We start from the raw sequence: 27,721 nt of genomic DNA on the forward strand, positions 1-27,721 counted from the left end.
GTATACCCAAGAAAAATGGAAGTTTGGGAAGCAAAGGTGCTAATAAAAATTGAGTGTGTCCTCACGTCTGTTAGGCTACAAATGTAATTTTAAAGTTGAATTTGTTGCTGTGTCCCCAGAGCAAGGGAAAAATTATACTTTTCCTCATTTTTAGGGTGATACCTGGTCTTATGGATGATTTTACCCCCTGAAAATTAGCTCCAATTTCTAACCAGACTGTTGTTACCAGCAAAATCATTTGTTTAATTTGTTTCTTTTTTGTCAGTTTTAGTTTCTTTGACTGAACTATATAAATATAAATATAAATATAAATATAAATATAAATATAAATATAAATATAAATATAAATATAAATATAAATATAAATATAAATATAAATATAAATATAAATATAAATTATAGTTGTATTTATAAATATATATTTTATACATATATTAAAATATATTTTTTATTTTAAAAGTATAAATATTTAATTGAGTCTTGACAATGTTTTTGTGGAACAAGTCAATACTATATCTTGCAGATTTTGTTTAGAAAACTATAGAATTTAGCAGCATGTGGCTACATAAGACATATTTTTGCTTAATATTATTATCCTTAATGGGTCTTGTATTTGTGGCCAGTGCAGTAGTCAAGTTCACACAGACTAAATTCTACTTAAAACTTCACATATAAAAGTTTACTATTTGGCTGACTCAAAGCTATCTCCATGGTCATTGATGGTATCTGTTGGGAGTGAAAAAATAAGTTTCTTTAAAGAAAAGCCTGATAAGGTCTTAAGAACAGCTCACTGAAAGATCCACTCTGGATCAACTGCATGGATGCAGAGCATCAGAAAGATGAGTGATTTCCCCAGAGAGTGAATGCATACATACTGGGAGGTAAGTAAAATTTAAGCAATGTGAATCTGGTGTTATTTGTTCAGTTAATAGATATGGCAATCAATATTGTTCATATAGTTCTGGGGAAAGAACCCAAGATCCTCGCAAAAATGTCATTTAGCAATGTGTTATTTTCTGTCTAATCTCACACAGTTTTGTTTAGATGGAAATATGTCTCATGACTGGAAGTACAAAAGAATATAAATGAGTGTTGCCAAACAGACTGGCATTTCAAGAAGGTAACATTCCCATTTTGTATGTGCTATGGCATCTCTCCATAGATTTCTTCAGTTAGCTGCCAACAAGTGAGACTTAATTCTGGACCCAGCTCCTTTTTACACCTGGAGCAGTGGCAGAGAGATCAGACAACAGACTTTTACCTATTTTCTGTTCCTGATTTCCTGACAAAAGAAGCAGTGGTGGAGAAATTAAACCTTACCAGTATTTGCAAGAAATGAATTTGCAGAAGGAAAAGCAATTCACTTTTTGACTGTTGTTGTGCTGTATTTTGCTCAAGTACTTGCAAGTGATTGCATTATTTTTTTAGTACATCAGACATAAATGTAATTTTTCCTTTCCATAAATTAAGAAATTTGAGGCTTACCTGGAATTTTAAGAATTTAATTTCCTTTAAATTTCTGTTTTGTTACTGAAGAACTACATTACTCTTGTCAATATGCTGAGCACTGTAAGCAAAAAGCTCATTAGTCATGTTTAATACTAATTTTATTAAGTGTAATAATTTATAGATAAGACTTATTAGATTCATATGTCATTAGTTAAGTAGTTATACCACTTCTTTCTGTATAATTTTTTTTTTTTTAATGATGTCAGGAATTTCTTCTCAGCTTTTAGGAGGGCCATGTACCATAGGGCGGTTGTCCGTATAGACACCCAACCAAACTCTAATTGGTGAATGGACCCCCAAAAAGAAATCAGCAAACAAAATTCAAAAGAGGGTATATAGGCATATTTTATTCATTTTTTGTATTTATTATATTTTTATATATTAGCTTGTCAAAAGACAGAAATCACAGATTTCACAGAATATAAAATTTTCCACTTTTCTCTCACAATTTGTCCTCTCCAAATAATCTTAAAACTGGATAGATGTGATGGAAAATTTAGGAGTTCTGAATTTGAAACTGTTAATCTGCTGCCCTACAGTAAAATGACCATGAACCATGATCATGTGTCTGGTATATATTTAAGATGCATTTTGCTGTCCTAAATTATTTTGAATATTAAGCTTGCTTTGCAGCTGATCTCACGTAAGTTAATGGGGCTTGTTGTAGAATTAGACATTGCTTAACCAAATGTGATCCAAATTTCATGGTTATTGAAGTGAATGAAAAATTAGTCATGGAATAGAAACTAAAATACTGGCAGAGATTAGAAATTTGGTAAGACAGAAAGTTAAGATTAGAAAAGAAAAAAAAAACGTAACACCCCAACAACAGCAACAGCAAATCAAAGCAAAAAGTGGGAAATGTTGGTAAAAGAATTTCCTGCTGGAACAACTGAGAGGGTAGTAGTTTTACATAAGAAAAATACTCCAAATTTTGTATGTCATAAAAACACTATCTCATTACTCGGGCAGATACCTCGACAACAGTGTAGATCACACAGTCAAACTGTTGCCTCACTGTGGGACAATAGTTCAATAAATCAGCAAATATTGAGATATATTAATAGTGTGCATGAAAACTACTGAGAAATGAAATTGTGGAAACCTCTGATGCATTATTATTTGTAATTGTGTGTTCAGTATTCTTCACTTAAACTTAGATTACTAGAAGTATTTAATCATTGTCCAAAATACCTTTTAAGAATCTGGGATAAGATCTCCATAGAGATAATATTAGAAATCACTGCTTGGGGATAACATAAAAAGCAGAAACTATAATAGAGAATCTGCCATAATCTTTTGCCTGATGAGTTTAAAGCAAAGGAGGTGAAAGGCAAAGGCTGTTGCTACTTAGCTGTGTGAACACAATCTCTGTAACACTGAGGTGACTTACAGTGGGTTCATACCCTCCCACTTGAGAATCTTGATTCGGAGGCTGTTTGAGCAACCTGGTCTTGTGGAAAGTGTCCTCAGAACTAGGTAATCTTTAAGGTCCCATCTAACCACAACCATTCTATGTTTCTATTATTCTATAAATACAGACAGAGCCACTGCAGATGCTCCAGGACACTGGAGACCAGCAGAAGTCATGTAGGTCTGCTGTGAGAACCAGGAAGCCCTGGAGTGGCAGCTGGAAGCTAAGCAAGGTATCTTACAGTATCCAAGCTGACAATAAATGTTCATGGGTCCAGACTGTAAGTAACTGAGTGCAGTAATTTCTCATTAGGAAATGGTCCCTTCTGGTTCAAAAATCAACCTCATCTGTAAGAAGACATTTAAGTGAAAAACATACCCCAACATACAGGTCACAGTTAAAATGTTACTGTATCTTTATTAAGTGTATAGAGTTCTTTTTATTAAGGGTGTAGAGTTTTTTTCTTCTAATGCAACTAATAACTTAGACAACAGGCCAATTAACTTCTTAAATTTAGTCTACAACTTGAGAAAGAAATTACTTGCTTTATGTGTTAATCAGGAGAAAAATAAACAAGACATGAAGAACACTTTTAGATTTTTGGCATGAGTGAATCATTATGTTAATCCAGGTTTGACCTTTATTTCAAAACTCAAGGAAATACTTTGAGATCACAACATTCTAGGTGATTGTGAAATGTGCATAAATATTAGCCCAGTCATCTGGAGTCTGACATTTACTTGTTGATAAATAAAAAATTATTTTAAAAAAGCAAGATAGGATGTCCATTTTCTTCCTATTTACCTAAGTTTTCAATTCAGACAAATGGAGACATTCTTATGAGAAATTAAAAAGCAGGAAGGAGTAGGATTGCCAAAAGAATCATTCCAGCTAAATATTGCTCACATATGAAGTACATATTTTAAAGACTTAACAGATGTAATTTTGGAGTTTTTTTCCCACATAAACTTATGTTGCAAGTTTGAAGCATTGAAGGATAAAGCCATAATTATTCTAAAAGGGGAATTTTAATATGCAACTAATTGTATCATGGAACTTGTCACACTTAAAAAGTGATTCTCAAACCTTTTCATCTAAAATGTAATCCTGAAGTGCTGAAGAACAGACAGTTGTCCCTTGAGCACTCTCTTCTAGTTACATTTCTGAAGGTATAATGTTTCTTAAAAACCAGAAAAATAACTTCTGGTTTCAGGTGACAGAAGAGGAACCTCCTGTCCCTGATTTGTTACCTTATTATCATTTAAATTTCAAACCAGTGTCTTTACTGACTTACTTATTTTTGAGATAAACATGTATTTCCTAAGCCTTTCAGGGTGAATTTATGGTCTCCCTTCAGTTATAAATACTTTTGGATTTTTAATTGGGTACTATACTCCAGATTGTTACAGAAATGAGAAAAATATTTGATACTGGATTTTTTCTTTATTAGATAAGACAGTGCAATATTGATAGAACAAGTAATGTGTTTCACATTTTAAATACTGTATGAGTAGGCCCTCTGGGAAATCTCTGCTTATTTACAGTTGAAATTAAAATAAACTCAGTGCAAATAAACTCACTAGGACACTTCAATATATTAAATGGAGAGAGAACATTGAAATGGCAGCCTCAGAACAATGTAGATTCTTTTAATTTAATCTCTCAGGTCTGTAAAACAATTGAAAAACATTGATGTGGGTCTCACTTTATATTAATGGGAACAGCTACACTACCATCACTGAGATATTTTGGGTTCACAGGAGCTGTGGTTCTGGGCTATTTATTTACTTGTATTGCAAGTCTGAGATAACTACATCTAAGGAAAAAAAAAAACAACCCAACCCTCTAAATTCTCCAATAGGTGATAAGGGAAATGGGACAAGAGTTAATATGCACTAAAGGCAGGGTTTTCTAAGTTTAAGATTGCTAAAGAAGACTTAGCTTTCAAGATGAAGCTGCTAATAATTTTGCAAGAGTTTAATTTCCTGAGTCAGGTATTCCCTGAAAAATTTTTATTTAAATTCAAGAAAATACCAGACAAAACAAATAAACAAAGAAACAACCCCATCCGTTTGGGGGACAGGAGGGGGGAAGAGCACATATTTGTGGAATAAGCAATGGATAGAAACACTACTTGGACAAGGTAATAATGCAAAGGAACAATTAGAGTGTGAAAGCAACAGATATGAGGTTTAAGATCAGCATCAGGATGGTGTCATGCAGAAATTGAATGATTACACTAAAAAAAAAAAAAAAAAGAAAACAGTATCCTTTGACTAAAAACTGAGTAAAGCAGTTTTTCATTTTTTTTAATGAAAAAAACATTCCTTTGTACTTGTACCTACAACAGAAACTTCAATGCAGGTAAGGAGCTGTGTTGAACTAAAACTGAGACATGGTTCTCAGTGGCTCTCCATCCTGTGAACAAGAAGTGATGATGGTTTTGCCAATGTAGACAGCTACTGGCAGCAGAGTAATAGTGAATCTGGGCAACCTCAATTTCCAGAGGCAAAGAAGCTCTGCTGAATTTTCTTTCTACACACGCGTGGAATTTCTTTAACTTAACAAGGTCCGAGTAGTCACAGTTGTTCTTCATTCCACTCAGAATGAAACTTTGTGGTATCAGTTAATCCATCACAATTAAGCAAGTAGCATAAAGTGTGCAGCAGATCCTCAGTGCAAAGTGCACCATCCCCTTCAGGTTTACAGGTGCAAGATGTGTGCTGCAGCCACCACCACCACTAAGCCAACACTAACTGTGCGGGGAGGGAAGAGAGGAGGAAGGACTAAAGTCTTGTTTTGAGAACTAGGAGGAGGTGGAGCAGGAATGTCACAAACAGAAGAGGGGCATGGTGTTGAAGGCCTGCTTTTTATGGGGATAACAATATTGAAAATTATATTTTAAAAAACTTTATGAGTAAGAAAGGGAAAAGTCAGGTTTTCCATAAAATAAAAATAGATTGTCATATCACCAAAGCTTGTTTGAAGTCACATATTGATGTATGAACATAAAGGTCTTTAGATGGTACCCTAGTTTCAACATGATGAAGGAAAGTTTGAGGAGTTTTTAGAAACAAGAGACTTCTTCAGAAGAGAAAAATCATCAGTTAGTAGTTCCTAAACACTTTATTTCCAGAAAGTGGGAAGTTATGTCAGCACTAAAATTCAGTGTATGCTTAGTTCTTATGTTCTCTCCCTCAGTGTGTTTTCTTGCTCCTTGTGAGAGGAAATAGGTTAAAGTATATGCCACTGCAGTTTTTCTTAAGCTTTACAGCAGTTTTGGAGCTTCTTTAACAGCATTTATGATTTGTTGATGGTGAATTTCCTGTGTCAATTTTAAACTCTTTCTCTTCACACTTTGGTATTGGAGACTTCATAGCTGGGTAGGGTTAGGTAAATCCTCCTGAATTCAAGGGTATTCTTTTTCTTATCTTAAGGAAAATCCTGTTGCAGAGCAGTCCTTAATGATTCTCTAGATGCAGAAGTGATATACGGGGTGCCCTCTATCCATTTTGCACAAGGTTAGCTTAGATGTTTTCTGAAATATTTTCTTTTGAATTGAAAAAAAAAAAAAAGGCATCTGCTTTTCTGTTTTGCATAATAATAATAATTATGTAATTATAGTTCATTAACATGCACATGCACATGGTGTTTTGTTCTGTTTTTTGGTCTGATATGTATAGACCTCAGTACTATTTGAAAGATCATTTAAAAATAAACCATCATTGAACAAAAATCCAGAAATGTGTGGCAGGCTCTATTCAGAGCAGAATACTCAAAATTTGTCTTGGCTGGGATTTAGCTGCTGTTTAATAGACTATTAGCTCCAATTTGCTACTGCTTTATTTGTGTCAATGCACTCTGATCTGAGCATTTTTGTCAACTGCTTTGCTCTGAATATAACTAGGAAAATATTCCAAAAATGCCATTCAGCAGTGGGATGCAAGTTGAACTCATGTGTGCCTAGCAAGACTTGCATGTCATTAATTACAAAATCTTCTTTACCTCTGACTGAAAGCTTTCAGGTAAATCACTTTAGGTGAGAAAAATAAAAATTCTCTAGCACTTACACAAGACAGTGTTGATTCTGAATGTTTTCATCAGGAATTTAAAAATTTTTCATAATTGTGCTAATATTTTTTCTGATCCTGATAATTTTTATAGCTTTTTTATGTTGAAAAATTTGGTCTTTGATATACTATATGTAAGAGTTCTCCAGTTGTATCAAAATTAGCTTTTAAAAATTATTTTCATCCATTATTTACCAATCTTCCCCAACTGAAGTTGACACACTCTGTCCCCCTTCCTCTACTCCCCCCAACCCCACTCCATTTTATCTGCTTTTTCCAGTGCTTATACCTTATTTCTTACCTGATTTTTAAATTATGCCTAGGACATAGGTGAGTCAGAGCAGGGTTTAATTTTTTCTGCTGCCATTTTGAGAAGAAAGAAAAAGAATAATTATTTTCTCTCAAGATTGCTTTTACTCAAGATATACCATTATGGTGCACAGAGCAGATTACTGCAAAATCTGAGTTGCAAAAAGTAGTCTGACTTCTCCTCAGGAAATGCAAAACTTCAGGTCCCAGCTTCCTAGAAAAGTTTTTTAACTGTGAAACTCTTCTGAGAAAGTGGACACAAAAGACCCAAGTTAACTGACTCCATCTACTTGGGATCTTAATATCTGTAGATGTTTCTTTACAGTCTCAAAAGAGGGAGAGGTAACTCACCATCTCCTAGAGGTCCACTAAATACATAATTACACTATCTAAATTAGCTGCACTGGATTATGCATTTGAGCTTTGGGTGAAATACAGATGTAGCAGTGAATCTGTCATTTTGAGCTTTTCTTATAATTTACGTCCTTTATAGCCTTTTACAATTCATAAAATAATAGGTAAAATTATTTGTAGAAATTTGGCATCTAAATAAGATACTGTCTCTAAATATGGGTCTGAAATTTGCTGGCAGACGCAGCTATTTTTGTTAAGTGACAGTGTCTGAATCATAGACACAGAATCATAATCATTTAGGTTGGAAAGGAGCTGAGAAAGCAATCCAGTCCATTCCCACCCCGAAATGGGGGTGATAATAAACTCTGACTTGCCTGTGAACTGCTCCAGTTGAGATCTCTCTTTCAGAAGACTGGAAATAAATTTTGTGCTAGGGAAGCACCCAGTGTTCTGAAGAGCCAGGAGACCCTGTCTTCCTGCCTTTCAGACTTTTACAGCAAATTCTCAAAAGAAAGTATAGGATTTTTCTATCCTACCCAAAAACTGCTGGTGATTTTACCACAAAAAGATTTAAGGAGAATTGAAGTTCCTGATGACCTCTTCTTTATATGTAATCTGAAGAGAAAGAAAAGATCCAAAGATTAAAAAATGCTCCTTTGTGAATAATTAATTAAATTTAAATTGCTTGATACTTGTCTGACAAACTTATAAGTCCTTGAGATTGGAAAGCAAATTTCTAAGAGGATCTACCCACTCAGTGCTATTTTGTCTTTGCATAAGCATTATGAAAAAAAAAAGAAAAATCAGAAAAGCAAGGCAAGGTATGCATTCTATTTTTTGTCTGTTCTGTACCAAAAAATAAATTTAATAAAAGCTGCAGGTAGCTTTAGGCAAAACAAGTTTTACAAGGATTTTGAAACTTTTTTTTCCTGAATATAAAAGCTCAGGGGCTCTATAGTCTTTATAAAGACCTTTACAAAATTATAGACTTAGCTAGCTGGAGGAAAAAATTTTATAGTACATAAAATGAGAGGGATAAAAAAGAAATTTGATATTCATGTGTTACTCAGTAAGAAACCTCCACATTCCATTTCTATATTCATCCTAGAAATATATCTCTAGTTATTAGAAAGATATTACATCAGTGATCACATCATTATGTGAATTTACATTACAGTTTAAGAGAGCTTAGTAATTAAATTTTTAGAAATACAGTTTCTGAATAAGTTTGGGAATGTCTTAAAGAAAAGTTTGGAAATACTTCTCCATTGACCACTGTGCTCTTACATACTCCTTTGTTGGTGTTATCCTTCACCATTAACACTGATAAGTGTTCCTCCAACAAGACATAAAACTTTTTCTTACCTGAGGCACAAGATTATATCAGTATTAAGTTTAATTCACTGATCTATTTCAAGTGAAATGTTATCTGTTTTTGCCAGCATATCTCTGATGGTCTCCATATGCATACACTTAATCAAATCACTTTTGTATTTTCGTGCCCAGAACCTATTTTGACCAATCTAATTTAGTCCACCAAAACTGGTGTCCTCCTGTATTACCTGATCATCACTACAAATTAGACCTCCCTAGCTTCCATTCTAGTAAAAAAATTAAATTATTATTTTAATCCAGTTGGGAGTGGGAGTGTTAGTGTAGGTTACTATTAACTGAAGAACCAGCAGTAGCAAGATGCATATTATTTTCCCTAAATGTTCTCATGAAAATAGATTTTTCTTAACTTCAGGAAGAACCAATAAGAATAAAACTTCTAAGACAACATCATTATCTTCTAAATAAGCAGACATATACTTCTGTTTGCCTACATGAAATTCTGCTATTTGAACACACTGAAATAGGTACATCCATGATACTGCACTCCAATAATTTATGACTGATATATTCCATAATTTAGAACATTGGTGAATATTTCTTGCTTTAACCAACACATTGAATGCTGAAAGCAGAAATCTGCATGGATGGAATAAGTCATTCTGCTGTTGTGTATCTCAGAATTCAATGTTTCTATTTCCAGACTGATTATGAAGGAACATAAAAGACAATGTAACTGCTTCCTTTGTCTTTACAATCTTTTAGCAAGTCACATACGGAATTTAAATAACTTACATTATATTTTCAAGCAGTATAGAGAAAATAAATCAAGAAAAAACAAGAGTTTTTGGCTGGTTGGCTTTTTCAAATGAACACTTGTTGAATTTTTTTGGATGATCATAGGCAAAAGTTACTCCCCTCTTACTTTCTGTTGACTCCTGATTGATTAAGGCAGCTTCTTCAGGAAGCAATCATCTACTAGACAAGAGTTAAAATGAAAATCTGAAAAACTTTCAAAGGGTTAGGTGGAGGTAAAAGCATGTAGCAAAAAACATAGTTCTTTCACTGTTGAGCTGAACAGTAGATTTCCCTGCTCATTACTGCACCCAGAAAAAAAGAATCACAGAGCCAAAAGCCTAAATGAAAGGCACAGACAGCTTTTCATTATTGCTGCATCAAAACAGTCCTTCTACATAATGCTTGGAAAAATACATCAAATGGTGTCAAAACTGCAACAGATCTGCACAAAGCCGTGTAACATAAGGCACTTTACCTGTGTGTTGCCCACCTCGACAGATACAAATTAGGAAGGTTCTCATGGAAGTACACTCTGGGAAACTCTGTGGAGTCCACAGCTTCAGGAGGGTTTAACTCCCTCCTATGCTTCTAAGCAGCATCAATGTGCAAAGAATGCTTTTCCTTTTCCTATGGAACATATCACTAATGAAGAAAACATTCAGTGTTTGTCCCTGTCTTTATCCATTAGTGACAGCTAGTGCAGAAAAGATCCAAAAAAAGGGTTTATCCACACTCTCATAACTATGAAAAATTCAGCTCCAGACAGACTCTCTCCTGGAAGTCTCCCTTTACTACAAAATGGGATGCAGTAAAATGAGTCAGAAATGAGCAGCTAAAAAGAGTTGGCTATCACACATAGAGTAGAGGGATGTGGAATTCAACAGTTCTTGAGTAAGAGAGGTAATAATTGTGATTCTCCCAAGCATTGTATGCAACAAAATCCAAGAACCTGAAGAGATTTCAAAATTAAGATGTATGGGCTTCTTTTGGTTGGTCTTTTGTCTTGGATTTTGTGTTTGTTTGTTTAGATTTTGTTTGTTTTGGAGGGTAGCTGTCAGATATTGTTTTGCAATCATATGTTGCCAGATTACTACAAGGTTGTCACAAGCCTCTTAAGATTATTTTTTAATTAGGATTAGTAAAGAAATTTAGTAATTTGAGTTTGATATCAGAAACTCTTCAAAGTGAAGATATATTACATTTGTAATGACACCAGTTAACTTTTTCTGCTGATCTACACTTTTCTACAATACTGGTACTGAATAAATATGGAAATCCTTACGGTGAAAGGATCATTTAGGGTTAAGTTGGTGTTTGACTTAGTAAGTAAATCTAGAGAGTTTATAAGAATCCTTCAGGAGATATATTAGAATTCTTACCCTGCTGTTTGTCCTGCATCCTTTTGAGAGGCAAGTTTCCAAAACACTGCAAAGATTCTCACTCATGAATATTAATTTAGTGAGGAAGAAGGAGGAACATGATACCCATCAAACTGTCACTTTGAAGGTAGACGGTGAAAAATGATATAGCCAAAACCTATGGGACTGCAATTCCATCCAGAATACTGTTTGAAATAACTCTGAAGTAGTAAAAAGTTTCCTAACTATTTCAGATTATAATTACTTCAGGAGTTGATGCTGTGCTGTGTTGAACATATTGATACTGTTATTTATCCATGCACTGTTATTGATCTGGTAATACTGTTATTTATCCATGCACTGCATGCATGGATAAATAACAGTATTACCAGATCAAAGTAAAGAGATAACCTGAAAAATAAGTTTAATAGACATAGAATAACCTGTAGTGACAAGAAACTTTTCTATAATATTATTATGCAGATCCAACTTTATACAGTATTTGCAAGTGAACTAATAATAACACTTCTATGATTTATTTTGGATAAATCCATATATATTTCAAAAACACTCTCAGCAGAGCATTGTTATTACTTTATTAAATACTACTTTTGCCTACTTGAGCTTAACAAACAAATCTAATGGTATGAAAGAATTTAATTTCAGAGCTGAATGATAATTTTTCAGGCATGGTTAATTCACATAATTCAAAGTTAATTATGTTTGCAATATTAGAGAGTGCAGTAATTTTGTTCTGTTCAGCTGCAGCTCTTATTAAATCTTATGTTTTGATTAAGAAAGCCAGGCTTTAAGACTAGTAGAGTAAATTAGAAAAAATGGCAAAAGGTATTGGGAAATGGATTTAGGCACATGCTTTTGTTCATGTTCACATCCTGTCTTGTGTTACATCACTTTGCCAATCCAAAGCTAAATGAGATATACTTAAATATTTATTTACACATTCTGTATGTGATTTCTTTCATTTTTTGAACATTTGGGAATGCTAAACTTGATGTCCCCAAGCACCTTGATGAACTAATGTACAATGGGTCCTTCATCTCTGCTTCTTGTATCAAGCAGTATTTCCCCTGCTGTACTCCCCAGAGGAAAAGAAAGGCTCAACAGAAGAGAGATTTACAAAATCAGTTAGGAAGTGTCAGAGACTTATTGACAGGGGATACATTTATTTCAGTGTTAGATTTGTGGCATTGATTAGATATTGCTAAATTTGTTTTCAGTGAGTACATTTAAATAGCGCGTAAAGGTGTGATACTCTGTACAAGCTGTATTTCTCAAAGAAGAAAGGCCATTGCATGTGTGAAATTGATGAGGCGTTCACAATCTGAGGCCATGTGGGAACTGTAGGGTTTTGAAGGCATTCACAAGGGTTCAAGCTCTTTCCTGAGTTTCTGCTTCCTATGTAATTTTGGAGATATTTTTTAGATTGACATGACTAGGTAAGGTTACCAATCTGAATATGTTATCTTCATTTGAGTTTATAGTCTTCCTTTAGATATATGCTAGAGAACAGGAGCAAAATCATTGTCCTGTCTTACAGCAAAACAACAAGGGTAAATGCAGCACAATGCTGCTCTCCAGTCATGCTACAACGTTTGGATTAAAGACACATATCCACTTCATGAAAATGTAGCAAATGTGGCCTGGTCTCACTGTACTGGTGACAATACAAATTTCTAACTCTTTAATACAGGGACAAATCCCAGCTTTTGTCTGGGATAACCCCACTATCACTGGGCTTTACAGAGGCATTCATAAAACGCTAGACACAAACTTCTACCTCCAACACAAACTCCTCTCCTCAATGTGTCATTGAACTTCCACTGTGGTGGGTTTTTTTGGTTTTTTGTTTGTTCTCTTTTTTTTTTTTTTTAAATTAAGCCTTTCCAACATAGTTTTTACTTTTGATTTCCTTATTTAAAAGGCTAGAGAAGCTTTCATATTGCTCACATGAAAACAAAACTATAGCAAACTGTATGTTAACAGACTTGAGTACTTAAATAGGAGAGGCAAAGAGCTACATATGCCAGGAACTAACAGAAAATAATCTTCATGGAGCAGTCTTAATCACAGAATCCCCTTTTTCCTGCCTAAGACAGGGTCCTCTGACAAAAGCAAAATGGAACCCCATTATTCATTACCCCAGAGTTCATCACATACTGATGGAGTTTTAACTACATCAATATTCCTTTTGTGAGGGAAGGAGTGAGGCCTGTGTAAAATCTTGAATGTGTAGCCTTAATTCTTGTACTTTGTATCTTTTGCTGTTCTTTTAGTAAAGTATTTCTGTGACATTGTAAACTCATATTTGGTCTTGGAGTTCACTGCATGGAGTGTGTCATCACTGTTGTCAGGCTGCAGGAAGCTGAGAAATAAACCAGGCCTCTGAATCTAGCAATTTTAATAAAGTGCTAAAAGCCAGTGAATATCTGTGGACAGTGAAGATATAAGTCACTTAGTGACTGTTAAAATTCCAGGCTAAAAGATTTCCACAGACCTGAGAATCCCTGCTGCAAGGAGGATTGTTACTGGGATGAAAGCCATTTTCTCTCCTCATACCAAATTTAATCACACAGAATCTTGTTCTCTTCTGTTAAATCTTCTTTCTCATACTTTTGACAAAGCAAGTGTAATATTTGATTATGCTTGGAAAGAACGTTAGCAGGAAGAACAGAAACTTCTGAGGAATGGTGAGATCATTTATGTGTAATTACAGCACAGTGTCAGGCCCTGGGTTGGCTCTGAATGGATTTACTAATGCAGTCATCATCTTGTTGTTCACAGTCAGCAGCCACGCTGCTGCAGTGTAACTAAGGTAATAATAAAGCCCCATATATTTTTGCAGAGGTAAGATAGTTTCCTAGAATGTCTGACATTTCACTGCTGGTGACTGGAGTAAAATGCCAATGCACTGAATTCTGATGGAATTCTGAATATTAATACCCACAAATAGGACCTATTAATTTTCCTTGACTTTATATGTGTATATACATATGTATGTATGTATGCATGTTACTGGAAATAAATATGAAGGAATCATTAGTGGAAAATGAATTTTCTGCTTAAAGCAAATGATATTTCCCACTTAATGTCTTTTTATAATGGATTTGTGACCTTTCTCTTTCATGGATTTTCCAGAAATTCAGGGTCTGTCTTTCAGAAAAATTTCTCGTTTCCAAGCCCTAAATGTTTTGGAATTTTTAATGTTTTCAAATTTTGAATATTTATGAACATGCACAAATAAGAGGTGTTATTTCAAAGACAGTCTGTGTGTGCTGCAGTGAGGGATTTTTCATACTAGTGAAAACAAGATTCAAGGAGTTCATCACCTTCTTAGAACTGCTGCAGGTTGTCTAATGTACATTAGACATGGAGAAAATTAGCACATAGTTAGATAATACTTGCAACAAGGGTACTTTCTGAGAAACTGGAAGAGGAGTTAACTGGGAATGGGGAAATCTGGAGTCCAGCAATTGAGTGCTGGGAAGAATTATTTTTAGTAAGAAAACCTAGCATTATAATAGTGTCTGTGTGCTTCTCCGATGTGATCCACTAATGCAGGGGATTATTGCTTCCCCTGTCATCAAACCAGATGCAATGTATTACTAAAATTAATGAAGTTCGTATCTACTGGAATGTCTCTAGTGAAGAAAGTTATCAAAGTCCTTTCTTTACCCCTATAGTATATCCTATTTTTTTTTCCTTTAAGTAAATGAGGAAACAAGCAAGAAAAGAGTATCAGCTTTCTGTTTTCACAATTCATGCTTGGATATAAAAGCAAAATTATAACCTCTGTCACTAGGAGACGCTTTCAAATCTGAGAAGATGAAGAGTTCCTCCAGTAGAATGTGGTGATGGTTGATAAAAAGTGTCTAATGCTGTATGAGCCCGCTCAGCCCCCTGCACAGCTGGGGCTGTGCCTTCCAGCTTCACTGCTGGGTTTTCACTGACAGGGTTCATGCCACAATTTCCCTGGCAGCATTAGCAGAGGCAACTTGGACTGTGCTCAAGAGCCCATGTTATGACATTACTAAAAAACTTAAAAATCTTTTTTTCTGCTTCTGTACTCCTCATGTAGCTACTCAAGGATGCTCAGAAAATCCAGTCTGTTGAGAAAGCTGTTTGCTGCAAGAGGTTTTGTGGTTAGTATTGCTGAGCTGCCCAGTGACTTACCCGTGAGTTAAGGACACTGCTCCGATTCAACATATGTCCCCAGTGGTTCTCTGCTTGGTATGTTTCATAACTTAAAATTTGGATGAATTCTGCCAGCTGAAGTTCAGCTCAAAACTCGGCTTTACTTCTTATTCTTCAAACCTTCAGAAGCTCTACATCATCTAGTGACATGTAGCAACTGAAACAAGTGGGAACAGACTTGGCAAGACAATTTCTGCCAAGCCAACTGCTTTTCACATTACACAGTATAAGAAAAATACAGATCCAAGTAGAAATAGTAAATGTCAAATGATTCTCTACTGCAATTTCTGGCCACTTTTGAGTGCTCCTTAGGATTTAGTTAAAATGTGTTATGAAGTCTAATACACCACAGCACACAGAGCCTAGGACTGCAGCAGCTCTGTGGGTTGTTGAATCCGCTGTTCTGCTTATGACAAGTGGCATCCCAGTTTAAAATCATTCAACTATTATCGTGAACTCTGCTAAGAACATGCTCTGGAACATGACTCTTCTCACAGCTATAAATGACCTAAACTGAGGAGCACTTTACACATTTGTTTTTGTATCCAAATTTGTATTTTGTATCCAGTGTGTATCCTCCAGAGAATAGATTTTTATAGATTTTTTTCCTCCATAGTGACTATATGCCACAATCAAACTAAAGCATCTGTCATAATTGTGACATATATGTATATATATATATATATATATAGGGAGAGAGAGATATAAGGCCAGTCTAATGAAAGAAAATATTGAATGGACAAAATCTAGGAAAAAAGAAACCTGATTATTTCCTATTTTACAGATGGCTCTGCCTCTCAGTTAAATAGTGAGCCAGATTTTCAAGCGTTTAGCAACCTAAAATGCAGATGGTGCCTTTGTGCTTTCAAAAGCACCTGTCTGTCCATGAATACAGCTGTGTGTTAACTGGCTTTAAAAATCAGAGTTAGAACTGGTTGTCCAGCTTATGCAGGAAATCTGCAGTAAAACTAGGAATCAAGCTCTAAATCAGTTATCTCAAAAATCATCTTATCTTTCTATAAAAGTATGTGAAATGACTCTTCAGATGACACACAGCCTATGAATGGGAGCTTCTGCAATTAAAGCTAATATTCAGACATGCTGGAGTGCTGGATCATTTTCTCAGACCTTTCCTCCTGCAATCCTGAACCACTTCCTCAAAGTTCCCTGCAGGCTGCACACTTTTCCCTGCCTTGACTAACACTTTTTAAGTTCACCTTCCTCTTAGACCCAGAAAATGGAAAGTGGAGGTACATTTTTATAAACTCTGGAGAGTTCTGTTGTAAGTAGTTTTTAAAAGGTCTAATTGTACTTGCTTACTACAAGCACATAATGTAAAATTATAATACCAAGTGTACATTTAAAAAACGAAATGTAGCATAGTGCTTATAAATGGATTGCTTTGAAGACAGAGAAATACTGCCTCGGAAAAGGGCAAAGCTTTATCACACATTCTTTTTTGGTTTTCTCTGATTCCTCTCCAAGTCTTGAACACAACTGCTTTCACATGATCTCTTCCTTTTCCATCCACTCTATAAGTACCTGCTTTCTTTTCAGCCAAATTTTTCTAATTTTCCTTTGTACAAGAGATCAGGAAAGTGCTCAGAGGATCAGACCAACCTCTCAAGTGTCCACTAACTCAGCTCTGATTGCTAGCATTGAAAAACTGCAGATGGGATAGATACATTGAAGGTACATGCAGTAAAATTACTAGAAATGTTTTATTGCTGGACAAATTTTTAGATAGCCTATCTGAGATATGTGTGTTAGAAGAATGAGGCATAATTTTAAAGGCAAGACTAAAACACACCTCTTCACTAATTTATCTCGAATGCAGAGGAGCAATTATAGAAGCAATCCTCGGAGGACCTCATAACATTTGTTATAGACAAAGAGCCTTTCCACTGAAGCACCATATTGTGTCCTGACTCTGCATTCAGCTGTGTCAGCAGGTTATGTTTAAAATCCACTTAAAAGTGAACTTGGGGTCTAGGTATGTTTTCCTCTTAATTAACCTGCATAATCTGTTTTTGTACATAATTCATCCCTTCATTTGCATTTTAATTAGAGAGTGTGCAAAATGTCAAGTCTAATTGGCTCAGGAAGATGTGGTACAACAAAGCCCTGGACTAAATGTAGCTGTGGGCAGTGCACTGAACAGCTGGCTTGCAGTTCAGGTTGGGACTACAGTACAGGTAAGAGGGTTCTTTCACTTAGTGTTGACTAATTTCAAAAATAAAACTGAAGGACCTTCAGACCTCTTGTTCCTGCATTGTAGTCACTTCTAATCTGTTTGCTCTTGCCTCTATGCATTCTAGATGCAGTTCTCTTACCCTTCTGGACTTAAATCCTGTCTCTTCTTGGTTTCTGAATCTTCCCTTTCTTTGCCAGTTCTCTCCAGTAATCTTACAGCACCTGTAGAAGGAGAGAAAAAACTCAAACCGGACTCCCTAAAATATTTTAATTAAATTTTCACTTACCAGCTGGATGAGAGATGATGTTTTGGAGTCCTCACAGGGCCTCTGGGCTTCATTGACCCGTTCAAACTTGCCACTTCTCATTCTCTCAAGAAAGTAGCTGGCCCCGGTAAGACGTGCTACCCTTGCCTTCGCTGGAGATCTCCACAAGAGTCAGGCTGTCCCGTCCTGGGGCCTGGCAGTAAGTAATGTGCAGAGAGAAGTGCTGCTCTTCAGCTGCTGTTCAGCTGGGAGGAGCCATCAGGCGGTCAGTGCTCTGGGCTGTGTGTCTGGGACACATAGAGTGGCCACCAAGCTGTACGTGGACTCCACCTCATGAAATATATGTTATTGCAGAAGTCTTCTGAAAAAAGTTTAATTCCAGGTACCTCCTGCTGTAACTTACTAAGGAGGATAACTTTTATTCATATGAATCTGTGACGTTATCTGGTTTCTGTTTTTTTTGGTGTTTTTTTTCCTCAGTTCACTGTCTTGTCTTAACATTTCTGTATTGGCATAGCAGTTTTTTAAAAGTATATACCATCTGAAAGAATTGTTTATTGGTTTGAGGATATATTGAAGCCTTTTCATTTCCCAGTGTGGAAAGAGTAGGGGGCTTGGGAGGTAGAAGAGAAGCCTTTGAAAGTAGGAATGGAAAATATGCTATATATTTGGTTCTGCTAGAATTCTTTTCAGATGTCTGGAATGAAACATTCTGGAAAATAATGTGTAGCTGGAAAAAAAGACTAACACTTAAAGGCAATCATTCTATAGCTAAAACATTTCATTGAAGGTTTCTCAGACTGAAAACCCAGCATGGTGCTCTTACATTTTTGTTTTACACTATGTTTTTCCTTCAGTGCATGTCCTTATGTGATGGTGCAAAATTAGCAATGAAATTAGGACATCCACATTATTTATAAAAATTTTAATTTCTGCCTCATATATATAAAATATTTTATATTTTACTTATTTTCTTTGCTGTTGTTGGTTTTGATTAAGAGGTGTATTTAAATCCCCTCATTTACCTTTTTTCTTATTTCTGGAATTACTTTCCCAGTGTTAATAAAAAGGGATGAATCTGAGTCTCCTTATTACTCATTCATGCCTAATACAGTCTTACCAAATTTCCTAGCATGTTCATATAGCACAGCTGGCACTTTTGACAACTTATTTGATGATTTTCATGTTAATATATTGGACTTGAATAAAAGCTTAATAAATATAAGGTTTCATTAACAAATATCAAATCTAAGAAAAAGGTTTCAGGATAGGCTTTCGAGCAACCTGGTGACAGGCACAGGTGTGAAATGAGTTAATTAATAAGCAACAATATAGAAAACTACATTGGGTAAAAAAGATTGTTTTAAAAATTAAAATAATTTATATTAGCAGTAGCAAGTATGTCTGAGACATGATTTGTTGGAGGCAGAGATGTGACTGCTAATAGCTGTCTCATTCAGATAAGACACTACTGAGATTTAACATTCAAACATATTAAGTATACTTTTTGGCAAAATAATCCAAAACACAAACCTTGAATCTGTGAAGGATCACAGGGAGAATATGTCACTTGCAGAAATCGTGAAAGAAGTGTGTTTATTTTCAAAATCTCTGGAAGGCTGGAGGTTGTCTGCAATTGCTGTTTCGCCAAAATCTATTAGGATGGGAAAAAAACAAACCAAAACCAAACCAAGGTGTCAAAAAGAAGGAAGTCTTTTCTGTGAAATGCAAAAGACAGCTCCTGAAGCTGCCTAGTGTACATCGTCTGAGGAATACCAAACAATATTTTGCACAAAATGCAATTTAATTGTATTTGTCTATTGTTCTGCTTACTTAGCAGTCATAAAAAAAAATTAAAATAAAGAGCCGGAACCATTCTGCCATTCTGCCAACAAAAGCTGCTGTCCAGAGCCTAGACCAGATACTTTGGCTGTGTGTTGAGTGACTGGAGACAGACACAGCTCTTGCTATCAGAAGCTGGCATTGCCAATAGACAGACTGGAATAAAGCTGTCCTTAATATATTTTTTAATACAATATCAGTTGCCACTGAAATAGACAACAGTTAATTTTTATAAATTAATGTTTTAATTGAATTAAAATAATATTTTCTTTTTGGCTATATTTAATCTTTCATGGCTGCAAGCATTTTCTGGAGCTGGAGACTCAAGATGTGCCAATGTACACACATTGAAACAGGTTCTTTCTAATGAAAGAAAATGTAGACCCCTGTTTTGTAGAAACTTTCTTGCTGTTCCAAAGCCCTGTGGGTCAGTAGACTGGCAAAATCTAGACACACAGTTGAGCTATAATAATGTATTTATTTCAACAACAGATAGGAGAATTAATAGAACTTGAACAGGAATTAATTCAAGATATGCTCTTTCAGATCTTGTATTTAGAGGATTCCAGCTGAGAACTGGCACATAATTCTGTGCTGTACTGAGAAAATACCAAGATCTCCAGTCACAGTCCCATCCTTGCTAATCCGTACCAATACATCTAAAATATATTCTATGTCACCTGGGCCCTTTGCCCTTTCACTGTCACTTAGACCATTATTCAATGGGAAATTATAAGTTATTGAGACAATTTCTGATCTTTGCTGTGCCAATCCAAATCTTAGGTTGTTCCAATAAGGAGATATCTTAAAGGAATTATTTTGGACTTAATCTTGGCCAGTATCTTTAGGGTTTTCTATGCAGATTGTCAAGAAATTCAATTCTACAATCCAGAATATAACTTAAATTAATACATTTCATTTACAAGGAAGTTAGGAGATATGGACTGAAGATTTTTTATGTCCTAAATTTTAGGCAGATGGTCTTTTCATTGATGTAAGTCCATGTGCTGCCTTAAATGGGAACAAATTCAGAGTAAAATTGATCTTTTCCTGACGATACTGTGATGCAGAAAGTCTCGTCATTGGCTTAAAGTAAATTCATATAAAGCCAAGAAGTCATTGATACTTTTAAATTAAAATCTTACCAGTGGCATGAAAAATATTATAATTTAATTTTAATTATTAATATAAGTATTGCTATTATTGCTATTATTATTATTATTATTATTATATTAGAGGAAAAGAAAAAAAAAGAAATTATTACATGGAGGAAATGGCTGGAATGACAGTACAGTTTAAACTTGCCCCTCTGATTACCTCCCCTTTTCTCCTCCAAGATTTGTCTTTCTGTACTAGAGATGGGTTTTACAGTCCTGGGCCTTCACTGTCATCTCCTGATCTTCATCTTAGCATCTCCTGTCTCTTCTACATTGCACTCTGCATCCCCATGTTCAAGGTCTCTGCTGTAATGCCAGGTCATTACCCCTCTGCACAAAGCCACATCCCCTCATAGATAAGATAGGGGCATAAATATTTCATCATATGTAGAATAACTTCTTGTTACTGCATTCTACAGAGAAAATGTATTCTCTAGAAATAGAAGCAAGGGGTAAATCAAATTAGGCATAACCACCCAGTCTTTAGAAAAAATAAACAACCTGTGTTTACAGACAAAAAATACCTAAAAACAAGCTCCTGACCAGCCAGTACAAGATCAGACCGAGCAAGACTGACAGCCCTCAGCCCTGAGACAGTGACAAGGCCACTACAAAGGCAGTAGCATCTTAGGAGGTATAGAAATATTTCATGCATTGGGCTACAAGTCTACAGGTTCATGGGTAAGTGCAGCAGTTCTGCAGGTTTAATAAGTCCAACAGCATTTGCAGTAGCTGATTGTTTTCTATTATTTTTTTCCTATTAGAGATCATCTAACATTATGTCATACATTCCAACCTCTTTTAAGAAACTCTTTGTTAAAGTCCATGTGCTATACAATTTCATAAGCATGTGCAACTCACAGTAGATATAAAAGTATGTTTTCCCATAACAAATTACTGGAAATAGTGCAACGGGCTTGTTTAGTGGTACCCAGGGCTGTTTAAAGGTGTGAAAAGTTTGATATTAAATTTTCTATGCTGTCTTCACTAAAAGAAGTTCCCTTTGAAAACCACTTGGTAACCAGCCTTTTCTTTGGGGTCTACTATACAAATATGTTTCTATTCTTATGCAATTTTCAGCTACCAGAGCACATATCAAATACCTTGGTTTTAGTTACTGCTTTACAGTGATATTAGCATAATAAAGCTCAGTGCAAGATCTTATGGATTGGAAAAATATGTTTATTTTCAAGGTTTTAAAGCAAGTTAATTTTATGTTTTCACACTCACTTGCTCACATACTGGTAAGAAGCAGCCTGTGTGTGTCCACATGGCCTGACCAAGGTCACTTGTTCACAATATAGAAGACAAGCAGCAGCTGTCAAGTCCTCTGCATCTCCAGAGCTCCTCTTGACTGACACTGACAGACTGGACAGCCAGACCTTTCTTGTCCTTCAGGAGCCATCAGCTGTTTTGGGGTAGATCTCTTCAGATCTTGCTTATTTCAGCCACCACAAATCTTAAGGCGCATCACTGCCCACTGTCTGTTCCTCCTCTTTTGGCATATGTGTGGAACACGTCTCCTGCCTCTTGGCAGGCAAATGGGAAGGAGTGGTGTGTGTCCTGCGTTGCAGCCTTGCTGCCACCCTGCTAGAGGCAGAGTGCTGGCTCCTTTGCGGATGGGCTGCCTGCTTTTCAGGCTGCAGCCTTTTCCATTTGATATCAAGAACGTGTTCCTCGGTTTTGCTGACAAAAACTGTCCTGGGAACACTGTCCTGTATTATTTGGCCATTCTTTTAAATAGGTTTGCTTTCCTTCCCACACTTACACACACACATTTCCATTCAGACTTCTTTCTTCTTTCTTCAATCTTAGTATTTCTAATGAATCTCTGCTGTGTAAGTAAACCAAAACTCCAATTTTCCTGGGTAAACCCCTTTTTTCCCTAAAAATAGATTTATGAAATCAGTTACAACTCTTTTTTATTGCTGGGTGGCAGCTTCTCAAAAGTCATCACAGGTAAAATAAAACCAGAAGAGAGGAAATGCATATTATAGCCAGCACAGGCAGGTTGCACGTAATTGAATATCATCATAAAACCACATAAATGAATGTCCTACAAAAATGTAACCTTGCCTTCAGGAGAAGCGTTAATCCAAATATTTTATGATGGCTGTTCACTAGCATTCTTATTGTCACTTTCTTCTTCTTTTCTCAGTGATTACATCCATTTGTTGGATCTTGACTTAAATTAGATTGTGAAAGGTCTCAGGGCAAGGACATGTCATTCTATACATTTGAGCAATGCCTGACACAATGTCACCTCACTTTTGACAGGTTTCCCAGGAACTGCTGGAATAGAAATAATAACAAATCACATCAATTATAAAATTTGACCTAATAGGATTACAACATATATGCATTAATACATATTTGTTGTTTAATTCCTTAAATCCTGGTTAATATGGGTTTCTTTACTTTTAAAGACCTTAAAATTTTAAACAATCTTGGCAACAATAGTGAACATTTTTCCTAATGTTGTTAGCTCTGATATTGCCCCTTTATTGTCATATTTAACCATTCTGATAAATCTGTCTATAGATGGCCACATTTTAATTTTCTGTGGTTTATTTTTTAAATAGATTACTCGGGCCAGGAGACTTGTGGTAAACTTGTTTCAGCTCACTAAACAAGAGAACTTCCCTGTGATAATTTTCTGTTTAGTTTTTCATGGTTTGGTTCCTTCCTGTGTATGACACAGTCCAGATTCTCAGCTGGAGAAGTATATATTTCAAGTTTATCCATGTTAGACACTCCTGTGTGACTCTTGAGCAATTTAAATGTAACTGTGCCTAAAGCCTTTTATGTGAAGACAGTTTTAGAGTTCAGGCCATAGGAAGACACAGTTTAGAGGCTATTGCACTGAGAAAATAGCCTGGAAGATTTCATAAAAATACAGAGCATGAAAGAAAGAAAATAACAGGTCCACTTTCAGCCCATTGAGAATAAAAGACCACAACTGAATGCTTTCACACAGCTAATATTGCTTCAGTTTTTTACAGATATGTGATCAGCAAATACAAGAATGGCTTCATATGGGCTCTTTGCTCACCCTTCTCTTTCTTTAGGAAAAGCTAAAAATGTATTACTGCAATGTGTAGTTGTGCCTTTGCAGCATCCAATCGACTTTCATAAATCCTTCAAATTTTTTATCTATTTCTAAAGGACTTTTCTATTAATCCTTTAGGTTCTTAGATTGCTGTTCAGTTGAAAGCTTTTTCATTCTGTATTAATTAAACTCAGTAGGATGGAAGAGAGACACTTCTGCTGAGCAAAAGTGATCTAAAACTGCTGTGCACATGTAAAACACTGCAGAACCTGAGATAGTTTAAATCATTTGAACATGTTGGGGGGCAAACGAGGGTGACTATCATCAAAGTACAGGGATAAACAGCAAAACAAATAAGTAAAGCTATTTGAAACACCTATTTGCTGTAGACTAGTGTAACAAATGTTCAGAAAATGGCAAGTTTAAATTGAAAACATAAGAAGTACTGAAATCCCTTCCAGGTGTTCTCTGCTGCTCAGCCAGGACACAACAGCTGGAAAACACTCTGAACAAAACACCTCCCAAGCCTCCACCAGCTTTAGGCCCCTAGCTGTTTTACCAGTCTGAATTGGACTCACAATTTACAAATATTACTCAAAGAAATACATTTTCTCCCACTGTTGGCCACCTCTTTCCCCCTACTGTAATACTTCAAAGCAGTTATTCTAAAAATGTCTATTGTGCTTTAACTTGCCTAATACATTTTTATGTCTCCAGGTAATAGTTCTGCATATTTTGGGGCCATTCACTGCTTTTTTTTTTCTTCCCAGAATGACAGAGAAGGTCTCTGATCTTTTTATATCCCCTGAAATTCCAGCCTTCTGATAGGTATAACAGACACTTTTATGGTTTTTATCACTTAGATTTGCTTCAGACAGCTTCAAGTCCACACAAGCTTGAGGGAATACCTACAGCTTCTATATCCCACTTAGAATACCAGGAAAATATTAGACTGAGGTGGCATATGTTTTTTATAATATAAATATTTCCAAATTCAGGGAATATTAAATTAAAACATAATTTATTTATAGTCCTCCTGATATAGTGGAAATGTGACCATTGTTATCTGAGGTAATTTTCTTCACAGTGACTAGTACAGGGTTTTGTGATCATGGCATCATTCTCAATATATAAAGTGGAGGGAAGAAGTAGAAATGGTGCGGGAATTTTGGAGTGATGGAATTTGTTTTCCCAAGTCACCACTGCATCTGATGAGCTCCTGCTCTCCTGAAGGTGGCTGAACACCTGCCTGCCCATGGGAAGCAATGTATTGATTCCTTTTCTTGCTTTGCCTGTTTATATAGCATTTGCCTTCCCTGTTAAACTGCCTTTATCTCAACCCACAAGCTCTCCACCTTTTAACCTTCCCATTCTCTCCCCAGTCTTGCTGGTGGGACAGTGAGCGAATGCTTGTGTGGGGCTTGGCTGTTATCTGGGCTTAAACCACAATATTTTGTCATGTAAATAGGTATGGGATAAGCAGCGCAGAAAAACTTCAAAACATTTATATTTGTTTCTCTTAACTGACAAAGATATTATGGAAATATTTGAGGTATTTGCTTAATTGTGGTACCTTTGGTCTTCTGGAATTGAAACAGACAGTCCTAAAATTCTTCAGGATATAGTTCTTATGCTATTTTAATTTATTTTTAGAATCAGCTCTAAACATATAATTCCCAAAGTCGTATATAATTTACTGCAGACAATACATTTTAAGAAATCTATTAAATCAGTGGGATATTCAAATACTGGACTGTTAAAACATGTATATCCCATGTGTGACTCCTCAATTAACCTCTGATCATGTTTTGGAAGTAAAAGTAATCAGTTTACTTTTCTGAGTACTCCTCAAGTACAGCTCAGGTTCTGTTTCTCTGTGTCCAGTCCTGGAAATACTGAAAGTTATGACTGAGCAGAGCCTTTGGCCTCTAGGCTCTTCTCATGTTCATCTACTGTTTTAGACTTCTGTAACAAATAGGATTTGTCCAATTCCTCTGAGGAATGGATTAGGTTACAATCTCTCCTAGGCCCATTTTACTTATGTTATATTTATCTCTTTGCTTCATTTTTTTTCCTACAGTAAACACAATTATCTTATGAACCCATAAATAAGTGAGTTTTTTCCTATTGAAATTCCATGTAATGTGTACTGAGACTGAGAGTTCAACTACACTGGGAAACACTGTGCTGCAGCAACTTTTTGTTTTGTTTTGTTTTCTTGTTCTGGTTCTTGCTTTAAGATATATTTTTCTTTCTCCTTTGTTTGTGAACAATGCACTTCACCACCAATGTTGACAAGCAAATTTTCAGCAACTCTACAGGAAGGATAAATAGGAAAAAAAAAAAAAAAGCAGCAAACAGCTACCTTCCTGCTGCTGTCAGTTATGAGTTATCGATTTCCAAGAACATAATTAAATGATGACAGAAATATGTGCAAACAGAAAAAGAGCTGCTGCCCCCCTTCCTCACACACAAAATATATTCTGTAGCATTTCTCCAGTGCACAATCTCAGCACTTATGGCCTGAAAGAAAATCACATGCTTCTCCAAACAAAATCAAGGTTTTAGTATAGCACAGTCAAATTAAAATGTCTGGACAATTACACTTTTTCATAGGAAAACATGAACCATTTAATAGACAGACTTCTTTGTACTCAATACCCTGGGGCATTCTGATCCTCTACTGAAGTCCCTGGTCTCATCTGCTGTAATTGCATGTGTCACAGCCTTCTTTTAGCTCATTATGTATATTACTTGTGTTGCTACAAGGAATTTGTGTTGTAGGAGTTAAGATTGGGCATCTCTTTGCCTAGTTTTACATTTTAGTTCATATCAATGCTGTCAGAGTAGCAGAAAGTGGAAGAGGCAACTGGACCTCTTTTCTTCTTAGCCGTGCATCTTGACCTATGCAGAGACCCCCGTAAAATTAGGCTCTGATTTTGCTAGGTAAAATTTGAATTTTACTATATAGGCATTCCAGTCTTTCCTATGCCCAGAAGGATTTTAGATCTCTAGTCATGGCCTAAAAATTGAAATGCTGAAAGTGACTAGGATTCAGCATCTAGAAATGTCTTTTCAGCTTAAGGAGTCATCTTCATTTCTATTTATTTCATGTCTCTCAAAAGTCATACAATGCCAGAATCTGCATTCATAATGAATACAATAAAAACATATTTCTCCCATGCCTGAGTGCATTCATTCATGCTGACAGAAAGAATTTACTGATAAAGGAAAGAGAAGTGGAATGATTACTTTGAACAGAAGAAGAGATACCCTGCTTCAGTTTGTTTATGTGGCTTATTCTCTGTCTTATGTTACTCTTCAAGTACCCTAAGGGAGAGAGCTCCTGGTAGTTCAAAGGTGCTGATGATCTTTATTTAGTCAAACCTGTAATCACACGGAATTGAGGTACTTTCAAACTGTTTAGGTTACCCAACTCTGTAAGTGAGCAATCAATGTTTTAAAAATCAGGGCTTTTTAAAATTGTATTGTAAAATCGTCAAAATCATACTGTCCACCCCACAGGCCTCATAGATAACCCTTGAAGTGGGAAAAGAAGCCAAAAACATGGTTCGTTATGTTATAAAAGTATTTTTTTCTTACCAAAGTAGAACTAATTTACTTTTTTAAAAGCTAACTCAATCATGTAACATCTATACATTCAATTTGAGATTTTTAAAGCCAAGATTTTTAAAGCCCAAGAGGAAGACTCCACATCATTGTCCAACCTGTTTGGTGTCTAAGTTCTTATGAAAAATTTTCTCTGACTACATAAAGTTGTGCTTTTGAAAAGGCCCATCTGCTGTCTTTAAAAGGCAGAGCTTCTGGATCCCCATATTTTGCTATCACCATCCCTGT

At 35.7% G+C, this 27,721-nt stretch overlaps 1 long non-coding RNA gene across 1 annotated transcript; it reads right to left on the bottom strand.

The window, feature by feature from the left end:
- Window positions 1-1,838: 1,838 nt before the first annotated feature.
- On the bottom strand, window positions 1,839-27,513 carry LOC146767885 (uncharacterized). The gene is made up of 2 exons (XR_014953720.1): window positions 19,349-27,513; window positions 1,839-17,771 (listed from the first exon to the last, which is right to left on the bottom strand). It is a non-coding gene; the product is annotated as an uncharacterized LOC146767885 (long non-coding RNA).
- Window positions 27,514-27,721: the final 208 nt, after the last annotated feature.

The sequence above is a fragment of the Lonchura striata genome, chromosome 3, assembly GCF_050655825.1.
Source record: "Lonchura striata isolate lonStrDom1 chromosome 3, ASM5065582v1, whole genome shotgun sequence".
In the NCBI taxonomy this organism is placed as follows: Eukaryota; Metazoa; Chordata; class Aves; order Passeriformes; family Estrildidae; genus Lonchura; species Lonchura striata.